At 45.9% G+C, this 16,305-nt stretch overlaps 1 protein-coding gene across 2 annotated transcripts in view; it reads right to left on the reverse strand.

Moving 5' to 3' along the window:
• Positions 1–2,987, reverse strand: part of EPB41L3 (erythrocyte membrane protein band 4.1 like 3) — a 143,182-nt gene extending 140,195 nt beyond the window's left edge. The window contains exon 1 of one of the 2 annotated variants that reach the window (XM_055799643.1): positions 2,796–2,987. The gene's annotated coding sequence lies outside the window, so the exon portion shown is untranslated. The remainder of the gene's footprint in view (positions 1–2,795) is intronic. The other variant, XM_055799639.1, reaches the window with a different exon arrangement.
• Positions 2,988–16,305: the final 13,318 nt, after the last annotated feature.

A 16,305-nucleotide genomic window follows, 5' to 3' on the forward strand; every position in this document is an offset into this window, starting at 1 on the left:
GGCACCACCTCCACCAATTCCCTCGACAGCTGCAAGACTCCCCTTGGCTGCTCCTAATTCTCAAGTGTTCTTGCAGCCTTTACAGAGGAGCAGTATTTCAGGGACTGAAAGGGTTCTGGAATATTTTCGACATAGAAGCATCACATTATGATGTCAAGAACAATACAACTAAATGTAAAACTTACTTAGGACTTCATCACTTCTTTCCACCATTTAAGATACCCAACTAGCTCTTAATTAGTCCCACTAGTAATTTGGGCTTTCGAAGATCTCATGAATCAGAACTGGCAGCCGAAATGCTGGTTTCCTTTGATTAAAACTGGAAGACTTGTTTTCACCCATGACTTAAGTGTCACTATCATATGTACATTCTTAATACACCTCTTCTTCAGCTGAGTGGTGCTTCAGCTTCAGCTAAGTGGGTTTGTTTTTAAAAACATATTTTCCCTTCAAATTCAATATTCCACCCATGTCCCTCCCCTCTTAAAAAAAAAAAAATCAGTTTAGAAGGATCAATTTGAGAAACTCAGCTCTGCATGGAGCCGTGCTGTTGCCCATAAGAGAATGCCTTGTGTCAGATTGAAAGATGCTTTTCCAAGGTCATTTCATGTTCCAGTGGGTTTGTTATGAAGTTGTGGAATGGCAGATAAGGTTGCATGAGATAGTAAAGTGCCTTCCTAAGCTAGTTCTGGGCAGTAATGTGCAACCAGTAATCAAGCAAGGGACTTCTATAACATTTACCTCTGAAAGAAACTTCATATGCCGAGATAAATGCTGCTGCAGGAAGGACAGGAGCAGTACTGAGATGCTGATATAATCTATTTTCCTGCAATGTCCCAATTAAAAAAAAGGCCATTTTCTTAACAAATTTGCATTAACTGCACATGTTTATGGCACTTAGCAAAGGTTGGGGGGTTTCTAGGAACATCAAGGGGTATATGTTCAGGAAGTTTTGTTAAAATACCCAGCCCTTCGTAACAATGATAATTTGATGTTGAAAACTGTTAAATTCAGAATCAATAGCAATACCTCCAAGTTACAAGAACAAGGATACAACAGTAGCTCCCTATTAGGTATGAGGACTAACGATTTCCAAGGTTAAAAAGGAAAAAAAAAACCAAAGCATATCTAAGAATGTTTCTTTGAAAGTCTTGTAGTTAGTTACAGTGTGAGGAATGATGATCCAGTATTTTTAGACTGCTTCTAATAGAGCCTGAAAATGGAGGAAACCATATAACGGTATCCTCTTAGCAAGCTTTTAATACTGCTTGAGCCTATCCCAAACTCTGAAACAAGGTAAGCATCTGGCAGCACAGCGAATTGCGTGTCACCATTTCAGTCATCGTAACAGGGAATAAATCCTTCCCTGGAAAAAACAGGGGAACAAGCATACAAACTCCAGAGAGACAGAGACCGGGGGTGGGGGTGGGGGGGGTGAAGAATCCTTCTCAGAGATGGTTAGCTACATTTTAATGAGGTTTAAAGCCTCACAAAGCATCGCCAATTTAGGATCCAAAAATGCAAGCACTTGACATTGAAACTGGCCTAGGAAAGGGGGGTGGGGGGTGTTTTTCAAATCCCACATGAGCATTTTGGGGGTCCAACAGCCTGTCAGGAAAAATCAGAAAAATGGCCACCTAGCACTGAACTGTGCACAAAATGCAGAGTTTCAGTGCTTGCAGTTCTGCACTGCAACCTGCGCTCCCAGCCCCAGCCCCCCGCGCTCCCACACGCCCCCCAACGCCCCCGGCGCCCCTCCCGGCTAGCAGGGAGCGTGGGGCCACGGATCCCTAAGCGCTATCTGCAATCACTGCCGGGGCTCTATTACTACTACTTTTAATTTTCCTGCTACTATCTCTTTTCTAATGAACTGCAGTTACTACAGAAATGTAAATGTCGCCAGCTGAGTTGTTTTAGGTCTGGGGTTTTTTAAAAGCCCGAAAAGGTAGAGACAAAGTGGGGGGGGGGGGGCACCACTGAGAAACATTAAACATTTTTAACGCTAAAGACGCACTGACCCCACCGACCGACAGCAAAACCTTGCTGTTTCACCGGGACTGACCCTAAGCCTACACTAAATCACCGCAAAAAAGGGGCTTCAGCACCCCACCTGCACCGGCTGGGCTCGCCAGCAGATGCTCACCCGGCCGCGCTCCAGCCTGCGCAGCGCAGCGGCTCCCTCGTTCACCCCCCGCCCCCGCAGCCGCCCCCGCCGCGCACCACGCAAAGCCCGTAACTTTGCGGGCCCCGGGCACATCTTCCGCGGGAGATGCCGCGCTCTGCGAAGGGGAGAGAGGCGGGAAGGGCGGCTGAGGGACAGGCTCCCGCAAGAGCCGTGCCCGCCTGCGGCACTCCCGTACCGCACCGCCCGGCCCCGCGCATCCCGCACCACAAGTCCGCTCCGCCGCCGGAGCGGGGGAGAGCCCTGCCCTCGGGCACCCCGAAACGGCCCAGGGCGGCGGAGGGCGCGGACGGGACACCCCAACAGCCCAAAGCGAAAAGGCGGAAGGGGGAAAGGAGGAAGGCAAAGAGGCGACCCCGCGCCGCAGACCCGCGGCGGCCTCCCCGCGCAGCGGCGCGGAGCGGAGCGCGGCGGCACGGCGCCCCGCGGGGGCGGCCGGAGCAGCGCACGCCCCTCGGCCCTCCCCGTTGACCTCAAGCCAAGGACAGCTCGGCGGTCCCGCGGCGCATCGCGACCCGGCGGGCCGAGCCCCACTGCGCTGCACCGAGCCGGGCCGGGCGGCGGCAAGGGCGGCCCGGGAAAGCGAGGGGAGCGGGGACCGGCGGCTTCTCACCTGAGCCTGCCCCGGGAGGTGCTTTCCGCCGCCGCCGCAGGAGGCGCCTCCTCCCGCTCCCTGCGGAGGAGGCTGGCGCGGACAGCCCCGGCCCGCCGAAGTTACGCGCCGCCGCGGAGCCGGGCTCCCACCTGCAGCACCCAGCGGACTCCGGCGGCCGGCACGGCTCGGCTCGGCACCGCGCGGCTCGGCCCGCCCCCCGCTCCCGATTGGCGCCGCCGCCGCCCCGCCCCGCCCACGCCCGCCCGCAGCGCCCGCGGGGGCGGTGGGCAGCGGAGCCCGGCCCCCCCCGCACGGAGCTGGCGGCCGGGGGGGAGCGGTGCGGGACACCGGCCCCTCCGGCCCCCCTTCACGCCCCCCCCCCCCCCTTTTTTTTTTCTGGGGAATAAAAAGGGGGAAATAACAAAAGCGGTTCCGTGACGTTACTTGGTGCCGTCGCTCCGCGCCGCCGGCCGCACGGGAGCCCGCTGCCGCGGCCGGCGCTGGGAGGTGCCGGTGCAGGCGCTGCCGCCCGGTCCGCGCTAGGGGGACGCGGTCCGCAGCGGGCGGCGGGGGCCCGGGCGGGCTGCGGCGGGGGGGCGCTCCCGGCAGGCCCGGGGAAACCACGGGCGCCTCCGCCCCAGCTAAAGGGCAGGGCAGGGCGGGCAGCCTCAGGGCTCCTGGAGCCACACTGCCCGCCACAGCCCAGCGCCCCACCCTGCCCACCGCCCTCCCCCAACAGCCCGCAGAAGTTTCCTGCTTTTTTTGTTTTGAATTATAGGAGCCCTTGCACAAGTGCGCGTTAGCCACGGAGGAGGACAGTGTATAGCAGGTGTGGGATGGAAACGAGAATACGGCTGCACTGGTGGGAGTGTGAAAAGGCAGTTTCCAGGTAGTGGGAATCTCCCCTTGGGTTTGGGGGCAACCACCCTGAACCTCTGGAGAAGTGAGGTCGCAGCTCTGGGAGCACAGCTGTCCCAGGGCGGGAAACCCGCAGCTGTGTTCGGAGCTGATGGGGAGACCCACGGAGAAGTGAGAAATTTCCTGCAGGAAAAGCACACCGAGAAAGAGCCAGAACCTCCCAGCGCTGACTTGTCTTGGCCAAAGTGGTGGTGAGATGTCTTACCAGACGATGGGAAGAATGTTCCCTGGCCAGCTGCTTTGGGTGTCCTGCCTAAGTCATTAATGCCACCGTCACATCTACCCTGCCAGGGTCTGTAAGTCACGACAAGGCTGTAGCCCCTGTGGGAGGCAGCCAGAAGCCATGGGCTAAGGGAGCCTGCTGGCTACGCACCACTGGCACGTAACACACCCCACAAAGCCCTGTGCCCAGTGGCGAGGAAGACGCTCTCCCTCCCGAAGCCGAGCGTCAGGAGCAGGCGGGCTCCCTCCCGAGCACCCTGCACAAGGCTGTGGCAGGGAAGGCCCCGGCGTCCCTTGGCGCTCGGCCAGCAGCGCCGGCTGCCACCTCTGCCTGAAGTTTGCCCGTGGTGCAAACTGCTGCTGAAATCCACCACACGTAGTCTGAAGAGTTCAAAGGATAGCTGTGGGGAAGATCTCCTTGTGAGGGGGGCGTGGGGTGCCAGTCATCAGTGGCAAAGGTTGAAGTTCCAATGGGGACATTTTTGTTCAGCATGTGAGGTAATTTTCTGCGATAAGTTATGCTTAGGTCGGCTCAGCGAGAACGTCCTGCTATCGAAGGGAGTTGTGTGGCAAGCAAATTCCTGGTCACCTGCATTTTTTTCATTTTTTTTTACTTTTTTTTTTTTTTTTTTTTTTTTTTTTAACTGGGCAGCTATGTACACTTACTGACTTTTACGGCTCTGCAAAATCATAGGCAAGATGTGATGAACTCAAAGAGCCAGATGAAAAAAAAATTTGATTTTTCCGAGTTGATTTTTCTGCTATTTGGCAAAGCATTCATAGGAACTGAAGTCCCAGGTCTATGGCAGGATGCACAGGACGAGCTGAGGGACCTGGGACCCGGCTGTGGCCTATGTGTTGGCAAGCATCCACCGGCCAAGAGCCGATGCTGTCTCGGCAAGGAGAGGGCTCTGGCTGGGGATGGCGAGGCCAGGCTTCCCAGCTGCAACAGGCTGCAAGGCGAGGAATCAAGCTGTGGGTAGGAAAGTGGCTTCAGTCATGCCGCGCAGATTTCCACTGGCTATCGTGGAAAGGACTGATGGTGCATCCCGTCCCATCCTGGGGTATAAGGGGTTTCTTACCTCTGCTAAAGTTGAGGGGGCCTCTGGGAAGAAACCGAGAGTGTAGAAAAAGTGCTATAAAATGAGTGCTAGGGGTGGGAAGGCTCCCAGGGAAACCGGTGCTCTGCCATGGACGGCAGCAGGTACCTGGGGCTTTAGGGGAACTGGTTTCAGGCGATACAGAAGCAATCACCCAGCCCCACTTTATTGGACAAAATGGCTGAAACATATTTTGTTCTGCTGATGTGGGAAAAGGCTACGCCAGTCCCTTTCGGGGAGGCATTAATTAAAGGAACTAATGGCAAGTTCCTAAAATATCCTTCAGAGTGATCAGGATGTCTGCTGAGAGAAATCTGACTTGCTGGGCTTCAAGTTGTGCCAAGTCATTGTGTTCATCAGGAAATGAGAGTGTGCTGGGGCAGGTAAAACAGAAATAAATCACGCTGACCCTCCTCTGGTACTTTCTGCTAATACTTCCAAAGCTGTGTTTCGGGAGGTGGCTTACATACGTTCGTTACGTATTTGCTTAATAGGCTGTAACAGCTCTGAAGCTTTTTCTTGCTTATATTGTGGTTAACGCTTTTAGCACACTGTATAGGAGTCTGTCCTTACTAAAATTGCCATCCTAAGCACCCCTCTCTGAAATTCCTCTGCTAAGGATCCATCGCAGAGGCTGCATTACAAGAATGTTAATCTGATTTACGGTAACCCGGCATGACAATTTGTGGTAATAGGTGATATAAAGTTGAAACCTTGTGACAGAAAGGACATTTGTCTCTGACCGTGATGGGAACGTGGAAGCCCCAGGGTGCCGGCTCGGGAGAGTGCAGAGCCTGTGAGCACAGGGTGATGAATGAGGGGAAGTATTTACAGCATCACTCTAAAGAGCCATTTACACCAGAGAGCATCATTATTTCCACACATATCGGTACTTTCTAGCTTGGGCTGGCCTCATATATCCAAACTTTTATGGGTCCTCTGTATTATTTGTGTGGCAGTGGTGGGTTTTTTACTTTAAATGAACCTAATTAATAATGCTTCATCTGCCACTACTTATTAACATACTGCCAGGAGACTGAGTGGTGGGAGAGGAGTGCCTGGCAGTCGCTGTTTTTCAGACTCCGAAGGAGGAGCCCAGCCCTCCGGAGATCCATGCTCTGAGGATGAGGCCAGAGGTGCAGATTTACGATTAAATTTGGGGTCACGTAAAAGGAGTAATAAATACTATAGTAATATACTATGCAGACAACATTTTCTCTGTGGAAAGACCTTTCTGAATGGTCTCTGCATCCCTGCCATCACTGATACACCAGGTAGCAATGCCAGCTCCTGGCATCCTCTGCCCCGCAAGAGCATCCTGCAGAGCTTCCACCTCGGCAGGGATCCTCGTTCCCATGCTGTGCAACTCAGTTCCTGAAAAGTTTTCTGGTCTGACAAGTTACCTGCTTACAGCAAAATCCAAGAGTACTTGTTTAAATGCTCCATTTTCAGTAACTGAAATTATATACCGCAGAAGCAGCTTTGCCCATGCCTGGTCATTTTAAATCGATGTGGTTTGTTACCCAGATCAGGGAAGTGTTTGCTATGATTTGCCAGTCCCTGAATATTGCTTTTGAATCAGAGACCATTGTTATCTGAGATTAGAGCTATCCACAGCTTTACTTTTATACTATCATCAGTTCACATGACGTTTAACAGACAAAAAGACAGAAAGATGCATTGTCCCTGCCCCAGCATATATATGGGTTTGGAACTGAAACAGATTTATTGAAATCCATGTGAACTTTATCATTGATTTCTTTGTGCAGTGAGGCTTCCTTTAAAGCTTGACAGCTTTTTCTTGTAAAGCTGAAATAAGACTAACCTGAAGTATCAACACTGAGTAGTTTGATGTGATATTTCCCTCTCTCTCTCCAGATTTCTGAGACACGACAGAATTACTTTTATTTAAAAATATGTTTATCACATTTGCTGAAAGTGCCCAGGCTGCCTAAACCAATACAAAATGCATGCAAAATACAATTTAGTATTGACAGGGGACTTGACCGGATGATCTAACTGATCATTTATGGCTGGCTATGACTGTAATTACATGTCCACATCATGCTGTCAAATATTTTAAATTCTTCCTACCATATATTTTCATTCAGTGAAAGGAATTTACTTTAGCATCATTCTTTCTCTATGTCACAAGAGTAATTTTTCACTGTTGATAAGAAAATGTCATTTTTTGTTAAAAAATTGCAAATGACAGAGCCATTGCTATGTCACCTGAGCTTTCCTTATTTACCGATTGTCTCCTTATTTAGTGAACAATTTCAATGAATTTCAGAATAACAACAATCTGTAGTGCATATCTATCAAATTGTACAGAAAAGACTTGAAATAAATTACTGTGAATTAAGATCTTGTCATATGAAATGCTGCTTTTGCAGCCTCCATAGCTCGACCCCTAAAAAGCATAGCAAGAAATACATTATTTGACATTTTAAGTGAGGTGACGGCCTTCTACAATGAGATGACTAGCTTGGTGGATGAGGGGGGAGTGGTGGAAGTTTTTTACCTTGACTTTAGTTAAGGCACGTGACTTTGTTTCCTGTAAGACCCTCACAGATAAGCTGATGTTGTATGTGTTGGATAAGTGGACAGACAGTGAGGTGAACTGAAAACTGTCTGAATGACCAGGTCCAGAGAGTTGCGATCAGTGGCACAAGGTCCAGCTGGGGGCAAGCCACTGGAGGTGTACCCAAGGGCTCGGTGTTGGGGCCAATACTGTGTAATGTCTTCATTAATGGTCTGGATGATGAGGCAGGGTGCATCCTCAGCAAGTTTTCAGATGAGACAAAACAGGGAGGAGTGGCAGATACAATAGGAGGCTGTGCTGCCATCCAGAGGGACCTCGACAGGCTGGAGAAATGGGCAGGTGAGAATCTCATGTAGTTCAACAAAGAGAAATACAAAGTCCTGCAACTGGAGACGACCAGCCCCAGGCACCAGCACAGGCTGGGTGCTGATCAGCTGGAAATCAGCTCTGCAGAGAAAGACCTGGAGATCCTGATGTACGACCAGCGATCGTCAGCCAGCAGTGTGCTCTTGCAGCAAAGATGGCCAATGGTACCCTGCATTAGGAGTGTTGCCAGTAGGTCACAGGTGGTGATCCTTCCTCTCTGCTCAGCACTGGTGAAGCCACTGCTGGAGTAATGGGCCCAGTTTTGGGCTCCCCAGTACAGGAGGGATATGAGACTTACTGGAGAGAGTCCAGCTAATGACCCTGAAGATCATTAAGGGACCCAAACTACTGAGGTATGAGGAAAGGCTGAGAGAGCTAGCACTGTTCAGCCCAGAGAAGAGAAGGCTCAGGGGGATCTTATCAGTGTATATCAATACCTGATGGGAGGGAACACAGGGATAGCAGGCTCTTTTCAGTGGTGCCCGGTGCCAGGACAAGAGGCAATGGGCGCAAACTGAAACACAAGAAATTCCATCTGAATGCAACCCCCCCGACTTTTTACAGTGATGGTAATCAAACACTGCCACAGGTTGCCCAGGGAGGTTGTGGAGTCTCCCTCTTTGGAGATATTTAAGAGCCACCTGGACATGGCCCTGGGCAACCGGCTGTAGGTGACCTTCCTTGAGGGTGGGGGTTGGAGCAGATGACCTCCAGAAGTCCCTTCCAGCCTCAGCTCTTCTGTGATTCTGTGACTAAATCAGACACCCCACAGAGCAGCACTCTTCCTACTTCTCAAAGAGAAAACAGCAAAACACTCTACTGTAATTCCATTTTCTGACTTTGATGAAAGAAAACACATTACGCATCATTAACAACATACCAGCATATTAAAACCATATTATGCTTGTAAAATAAAGATTTTTTTTTCATCCGTTGCCATCAAATTTATGTCTGCATTAATCTGAAAACTTAAATAAATCCACGTGGATCTCCCAGTTTGTGATGAAAAGTAGGTATATTCTTTAGCTTGAAATGAAAATATTTCTATTCAAAGTTTGGGATGGAACATGTAGAGTCCCATGTTTCAAATTAAAACAAATAAGACAATTTCCAATCAGAAAACTATGTCAAGATGAAGGAGATGGACTTGTCGCAGATTGGCCATTTTGACCTATAATGGCTCATCGCTCCAGGCCAAAAGTGCAGTAAAACCAGAGAAACATCTGTCCTTGGTCTGCTTGACCTGGATATGCAAGAGGCATACTGTGTTGTTGGACAGGGCTGGTGGCTGCCTGCAAGTGTGAAGTCTGGACAATCGCAGACCACACTGAAGTGGAAGGGCATGCTGGTCATCTTCCTTTCAACCAAAATGAAAGAGAAGTTCAAGCCTCAGCTGTTCAGTGGTAATTGAAACAAGACGAGCCACCGCCCAAGGTGCCACACAATATAGGAAAGCTGGATTGGAAGACCAGGCATGTGGCTAGAGGGTTTTCACTGGAAATTAGTTGCAAAACCAGGAAACACGGCCTTGATTTGGTTGAAGCTCTGCATTAGCTTGTGGGTGGAAACAAGCACAAAGCAAGCAGGCGGACGGACAGGCAGAGTGTGTGTGTGGCCCCAGAAAGGTAGCCAAGAGTAAATGACTTTGTTTCTTTCCGGCTCTGAAAAGCCTGGAAAAAGCTCTCACAGCTTCTAACTGTATGGTCCTCCCGTGTTTTGGAACAAAAAATATTTATATTTCAACAAACAGATTTTACCCAGCTCGTAAAAACAATTTTGACTTGAAACGACCCTAGAACTCTGCGAACTTTGGCTTCTTGCAAGTAGCAGCCTTATCTGACTGCAACATCATATAATCTATAGCACTTAAATCAGTCTCCCATAAGGCTGGCTAGAGTCCCATCCTACTATCAATTAGAACTCTTCTCGCAAAACAGTCTGAAAAAGATGTGTATTACAGCCTCAGAGCTACACAGCTTCTCCCACAAAGTTATGAAACCTTTCTTCCTTTAGGGATAAACAGTAAAGCAACATCTAATTTGTATAAAGGCCTCTTTCAGCTGCTTAAATACTTCCAGCCTGATGAATTTTTTAAGCTGTTCTGATCTCTCTGAATGTATTAATCTTCCACACCTGTTATTTCAGTGCAAACAGTGGATCATGCCATGCTACTAGTGTTTCACATTTCCTTCTGCGCTTTTTGAAGACTCGTGATTTGCCAGCTTTTTTGAAATTGTAAAATATTAGTCAACTGTCCTTTAGATGGTTCTCCAGGTAAAGTGTTATGTCTGGATGATCTGTGGCATGAAAAAACCCCCAACAAAACAACCCACTTGTTGACAAAAAGAACACTCTTACCTGACTTTAGTTGCTCAGTCTACTCATGGTTCTTGTGAAACTGAGAATTTGCAGCAATGAGTGCACGCACTGCTGCTTTTTTCTTGCCAACTCCTCATCTCTAAATGCGATGTCATTTGTGTACAGAGCTATCCAGATGTGTGCTGCAGCTTGATTTCCCAGGGCTGTCTGTGGAAACGCTTCAAGAGGAGCAGTGCTCTCTACCCCAGTGACATGATAAATCCCTTCAGGATGCTATACAGTATCAGAGCAGCAAAGCTTTCTTACATTTGCCTTAAATGTGTCCTTTTTCAGTTTCTTGAAAAGCCATCCTCCTTTATGAACATCTTCGTGAAGCCCACAGAATATGCTTTTTGTCATGTCTGACTGAACCTTTTTTAATTTGATGGTGGAAATTGTGATTATGTAGTCTGAGCTGTTTGTAATCTGGGCTTTTTCACTGATACAACAAAAATAGCTCCAATTTGAAGGTGAAAATTCTAGTCCGCATTTCTATGCCAATGCTCACAGAAGTCTAGCAACGCAGGGGGACAGAAATGTATACCTTAATCCTCTGAATGAACATGTGCCTCATAGTTAAAGACACATGAGTATTTTTTTGAAATATTTATTTGGTATATCCTCTCTCAGTCCCTGCCTCTCATGACCCTGTTGCAATGCTAAGGACTCAGATACACAAAGCACAGTACGGCAGCTCCCCTGGTCTTGTCTTCTTGTGCACCCAATTTGTGGAAGTGGAGGGAAGCCTGTGGCAAGAGCTGAGGTGGGAAGTGTGCACAACCCTTGGAGGTGGGAGGTAAGCCTTGATGTGTAGGGAGAGGCGAGGACAGAAGGATTCACATGCCCCCAGGTAGGGGATGAGCCCACAGACTGCAGTCTTACAAACATTTGCAAGTTGCAGATTCCCTTGCTTTTGACATCTCTCATCTTCCTTCCTTTCTTTCTCTTTCTTTTTCTCTTTCTTTTTGATGTGCAGTATTGGGGGTTTATAATTGCACTTTTCTATAGCAACTACACCTGTGTTTTAGCCCTGGTGCAGCGCTGGGAGCTCAAATCATCCTGCAGGACCTCCAGCACCTTGTCCTGGGATGGATTTCCCATGAAAGAGCTGAGCTGCGGGGAGCAGTGCCTGTTTTTAGCCTTGCATCGTGCAGGGTGAACTCCCTGCTGTGCAAGCTTGAGCACGCTGCTGCTGGACACATCCACTCTGGGCCAGGGCTGCTTTGGGACTCATTTGCCCTGGTTTGGGTAGATGGGCTGGCCATCAGAGCTGGTGCCGAGGATTTATGGGGCTTGCCCTGCTTCTGCCCAGCCTGTGCTCTCCTGCTCACAGTCCCTGGCTACATCTCCAGCTGGGTGGTCCTCAGAGGACAGCCCAGTCCTGCCTCTAGCCAGGCAGGCACTGCATCTGCTGACACAGGTGGGCTAGGATGGAGAGCCAGGTCCAGCTGTAGGTAAGACTGGGTTTATTCCCATGTGAGCTGCCACAAGCCCAAGACATTTAGCAGACCATGCTCATGTAGCTGCCCTTTTACTATTTTCTTTTAAAGCTTAGGCTTTTCTGGTGTAGAAAATAAAGATGACAAGTGAGCTGAAAACATTCTGAGGATCAGAAAATTTGTAAAGGTGCCTCCTGACAACCTTTATATTTTGACTATGTCATTCCTTTATGACATTTACAGTTACCATGACAGTTACTATTACAACCCTTCAGGTTATTGTATGTGGTTTTACAGCATGGATTGCAGAAGGACCATTGCACATACGTAAGATCAATAATCTGCAGGGCATGCTATATTAAAAAATAAAAAATAAAAAATGCTTGAAGCAAGACTAATGGATTTACACATGTTTTCAGACCATACTATTCTCCCTTATTAGCCCACATATTTCAAATTCTGGAATTTTAAATCTCCTGACAGCTGCAAAAGTTTTCACAAAAGCAAGTTGTACATGTATCGTTAAGAAGTTCCAGAAAAGTAGTCCAGCCCCTTCACAGTGCTGACTGAAAGACAGAAGATAATAATTCCTTAGGGAGGTAATGTTTGTCTTGGGTGAGTATCAATGTGGAATCTTTTTTTTTCCTTTAATTTTCATTTTTAAATATGGGGATCAAAACTAATGATTAAAACAGGATCTCAGATAGGCTTCCTACTTATTATAGAAAGAAAGAGATTATTAACATTCATGAGGGCCCTACTTAAAAAACAAAAGACTTCAAATGAGCTGAAGGATGGAGTAGATCCTGCAAACAATAGGTAATGCATTAGGAAATACAGAATAGCATCAATTAGGCTCAATAAATGCAAATATGTTGACACATTCGACTACTTTATATAATTTATTAACTCCACACACTAAAATCAAATGCACACAACTGCAGAAGCAGCAAACTGGATATATCTAAGTTTAGTTCTTCTTTGACACCAGTAGCATCTTTCTTAATCATACAAGTGGAGGAAAAAAGCTTTTCATAACTGAGGCCATAATTTTTCAAATGGTTTTGGAAAGACAGTGAAACTGTAAGCAAAGGATACAGCTTGTCCACTGCTCAAACCTGGCTCAACGGAAGACAGCTATTAGCTTTACTAATGATTTCGAGCATGAATTTGGAGACTAGGTGTAAAAAAAATCTAACCGCACACCAAAACCCTGCCTGCAATTACTGTGCTTTTTATGAGCAAGACTGAATGGTCATCACTTTGGTGAGGCAACTGAAAAGAGCACATGAAGAGCAGCAGGATTGCATCCCGGGATATTAACAATGCAGAAAGGGTCGTATATCTTCTAACTTCAGTGTTACTTGCACAAAGACTAAAGAATATATAAAGCCCTTAAAGAATAAAACTGAATATACATTTCTATATATGTGTTATTTTAGTGAAAGCTGTTAACTTTTCCTATGAATTATTTACAGTGTTTTGTCCCACTACACTATTCCTTACACATGTAATCTAGCCGGCCATTTTGCTCGCAGGGGTTAAGGCTCGTCCTGTCAGTCTGTTTTTCACAAAGAAATGCGTGTGTTTAAAATCTTTCCAAGCTGTTTTCAACCACTCCTGCCCCTGTCATGCCATACATGCCGTGTGCCGGAGTTGTGGGTAGTGTAAAGGCGGGTATGGCACCGATTTCGGTGGGACCCCGTGATCCACCCTGGCAGAGAGCAGGGCCTGACACCCATGCAGGAAAATATAACGCCGTAAAAGTATGATCAGCAGTTTGGGAAGAAGGTCAACTGTATGTTTTATGTATTACCATTTCTCTGATAAGCCTGTGACTGTGCCAGTTCAGAGGATGCACTGTGCCTTCAAAATTAATATTATAGTCAAACTTGTCACATTTATGCTGTGACCTTTTTAGCTTGATAAGAGAAACTTTCACATTTTTATGTTATTTACAAAACTGGTTTTAATATTTTACATTTTTTGATAACGTCTGTAGGTTTAGTTCTTGAGCACTTTGCTTGGTAAAGCATCTAAAAGAACAAAATTACCTTTAAATACAACCATTAAGTGGTTATATTTATAATTACTTCATAACCCCTGAATTAGAACATTATTGACTAAATTTCATGCCTACAATAAAGCTAATAAAACAGGTTACTGGAGAAAGATTTGAGATCTTAATTCAGATTTATAATAAGACAAAAGGAAAATGGCTAATGGATATTGACTGCTAAAGGTTACTGTGAGGAAAGATAAAGGCTGAGAGACAGTTCAATCAGCACAGCGGTGCCGAGGAACTTTTTCCTCTCACTGAAGATGAATTTGTGATACTATGGATGGCTCCATCCTAAATAGCATAACTTTTCCCAAGTCTTATGTGGAAACTTTCAATTTATATTGTATTAAAAACATTCTACATTGATACCAGAGGTTTGTAGGAATTGCATATTTTTTTTTATTCATTATCCTCTGTAAAGTAAGGAACTATACAGAGAGTAAATCCTATGAAATAATTTTACCATGAATTAACAAGGATGTTGCAGTAGAAGTAACAGTAAAAGTTCAACTCAAACAAATTTTGTTGTTGCAGAAATGCTTTTTCTGAAAAATGAAAATACTTTTGCTGAACTCCAAAATGGAAAAAAAAAATAAATCAATAGCATTCGTTGGCAAAACCATTCCATCCATTAACAGGGGAGGAATGACTCAGAATTAAAGATTTGACAGCATAAACTCAATATTCCGAACTTCAGAATTTTATAATTAAAATCCTAGATGTATAACCTCAGTCCTACAAACATATCTATAGCAAATGCTGTCAGAAGACAATATGATAAACTAGAATAGTTTACTATCCATTTTTATCTACTCCTCTGTTTAACTGTATTTTGGTCTGGTAAATATTACCATTCCAGAATGAAAAAAGTGCCTCAGGACTGTAGATATAATCTATCTTATCTTGCTTTTAGGCAGGACACCATCAGCAATTGCTCCTAAAGTATATTTCAAATTTTGCTGGAGTTTGTGACTTGCCAAGGTGGCTGATTCAGATACTGATGGCCAGGCTCAGACTTGAGAGAGGCAGATACCACGCTGCCAGACTCAAATGCAATTTCACTCACTGTACCCCAAGGTCCCAATAAATAATTAACCCTGTGGAAAACTCTAAAACCTCCAGGCTGTGAGTTGTGGGTTTGGACACCTCCAGTTTGCTTTGGACAATAACCCTTTAGGATTTAAGAGTTACAGGAACTGATTGGCACCACCGAACGCATCCTGCAGACTTCAGACTTGAGGCCATTTTGCACATGAGGGAACTTTCCTAGGTTCCCACATCATCATTTTGGACATAGAGAGATAGGGAATGTTTCCAAACACTGTGCATGCTTTCAGCAAAATGGAAAACTGTCTTCTGTGGTTAATACGCAAACAGCACTTCCGAGGGACTTTTACCGTGATGGTGATGACTCCTGCTGTTAGTTCTTATCTTAGTAATTTTTTCTGACTAGAAACAGAAATAGGGCTATTCTCAGTAGTCTAGATTAATCCCACCTTGAACAAATGATAATAAACCAGCATTTGTTATGAAATAAAAAAATAATAAAATGAAGAAAATACATCTGAATTCTCTTTACTAGCAGTTTAGGCAAATACGGTAGGGTACTTGATAGGTTTGTGTTCCTTAGCTGTTACAAATGCTACTTTTTATTTTTTCAAAAAGCCCTTCTATGTATTTTGCAATATTTATTTAAGAATGATGTTTCCATAAAAATTTCCACCAGTGAATTTTTTGTGCTGCTGGTAAACACAAACACGAGGTTTTGAGAACCAAACTTGCTTCGAAGTCGAACAAACAGCCATTGAAAGACCTCATCTTCTAGTCATTATTTGCCTTTCTTTTTTACCAAAGCCTACCTCCCTCAACTGAGCTCTTGCAAATGGCCCCTCTACACTGCACTGCAGAGCCCTCTTGGCCTGGGGATAACTCCAGAGCTGCCTACAATGCTCTCTGTGTGGCTTCAGCTTCCAGGCTGGCACCTAAGAGAGGTAAATATGACGCAGCTACTTTCTAGCCAGCACTTTTTACTCCTTGAGAAAATAAATTATGCAGTAACCGTCCTAATTCCTCTAATTTCTACAAATAAGCAATTTTTAAAAGGTATGTATCTCATATTATGTATTTTATATAAATGTTTATTCACTTGGAAAGAAAGAAAATTGGGGAAAAAAACCCCTTCCTTTCAAATCGCTGAACAAAGTAAAATTACAGTAACGCACATAGGTGGAAGAAAAAGCACATTCATTCTGTTTTGATTAATAGACCATTTGGAGGAAGAAATACTGTATTAGAGCAAAAGCTATACCAGGTATCGGATACTTTCTTGGTTAAAAATTTCTCATATTTTTAATGAAAATAGTTTTCAAAGTGGAAACGTCATCATATTGCCTATGCAAACTATTTAAGCTAAGTAAAGGACTTTTCAAAGAGTCTCCAAATTCTTTCTTCTGTTTAGCAAAGACCTCTGCCATTGATTTGATACTCTTTTTATGGATGCAAACATTATTCAAGAATA

Source organism: Falco peregrinus, chromosome 3 (genome assembly GCF_023634155.1).
Source record: "Falco peregrinus isolate bFalPer1 chromosome 3, bFalPer1.pri, whole genome shotgun sequence".
Taxonomy (NCBI): Eukaryota; Metazoa; Chordata; class Aves; order Falconiformes; family Falconidae; genus Falco; species Falco peregrinus.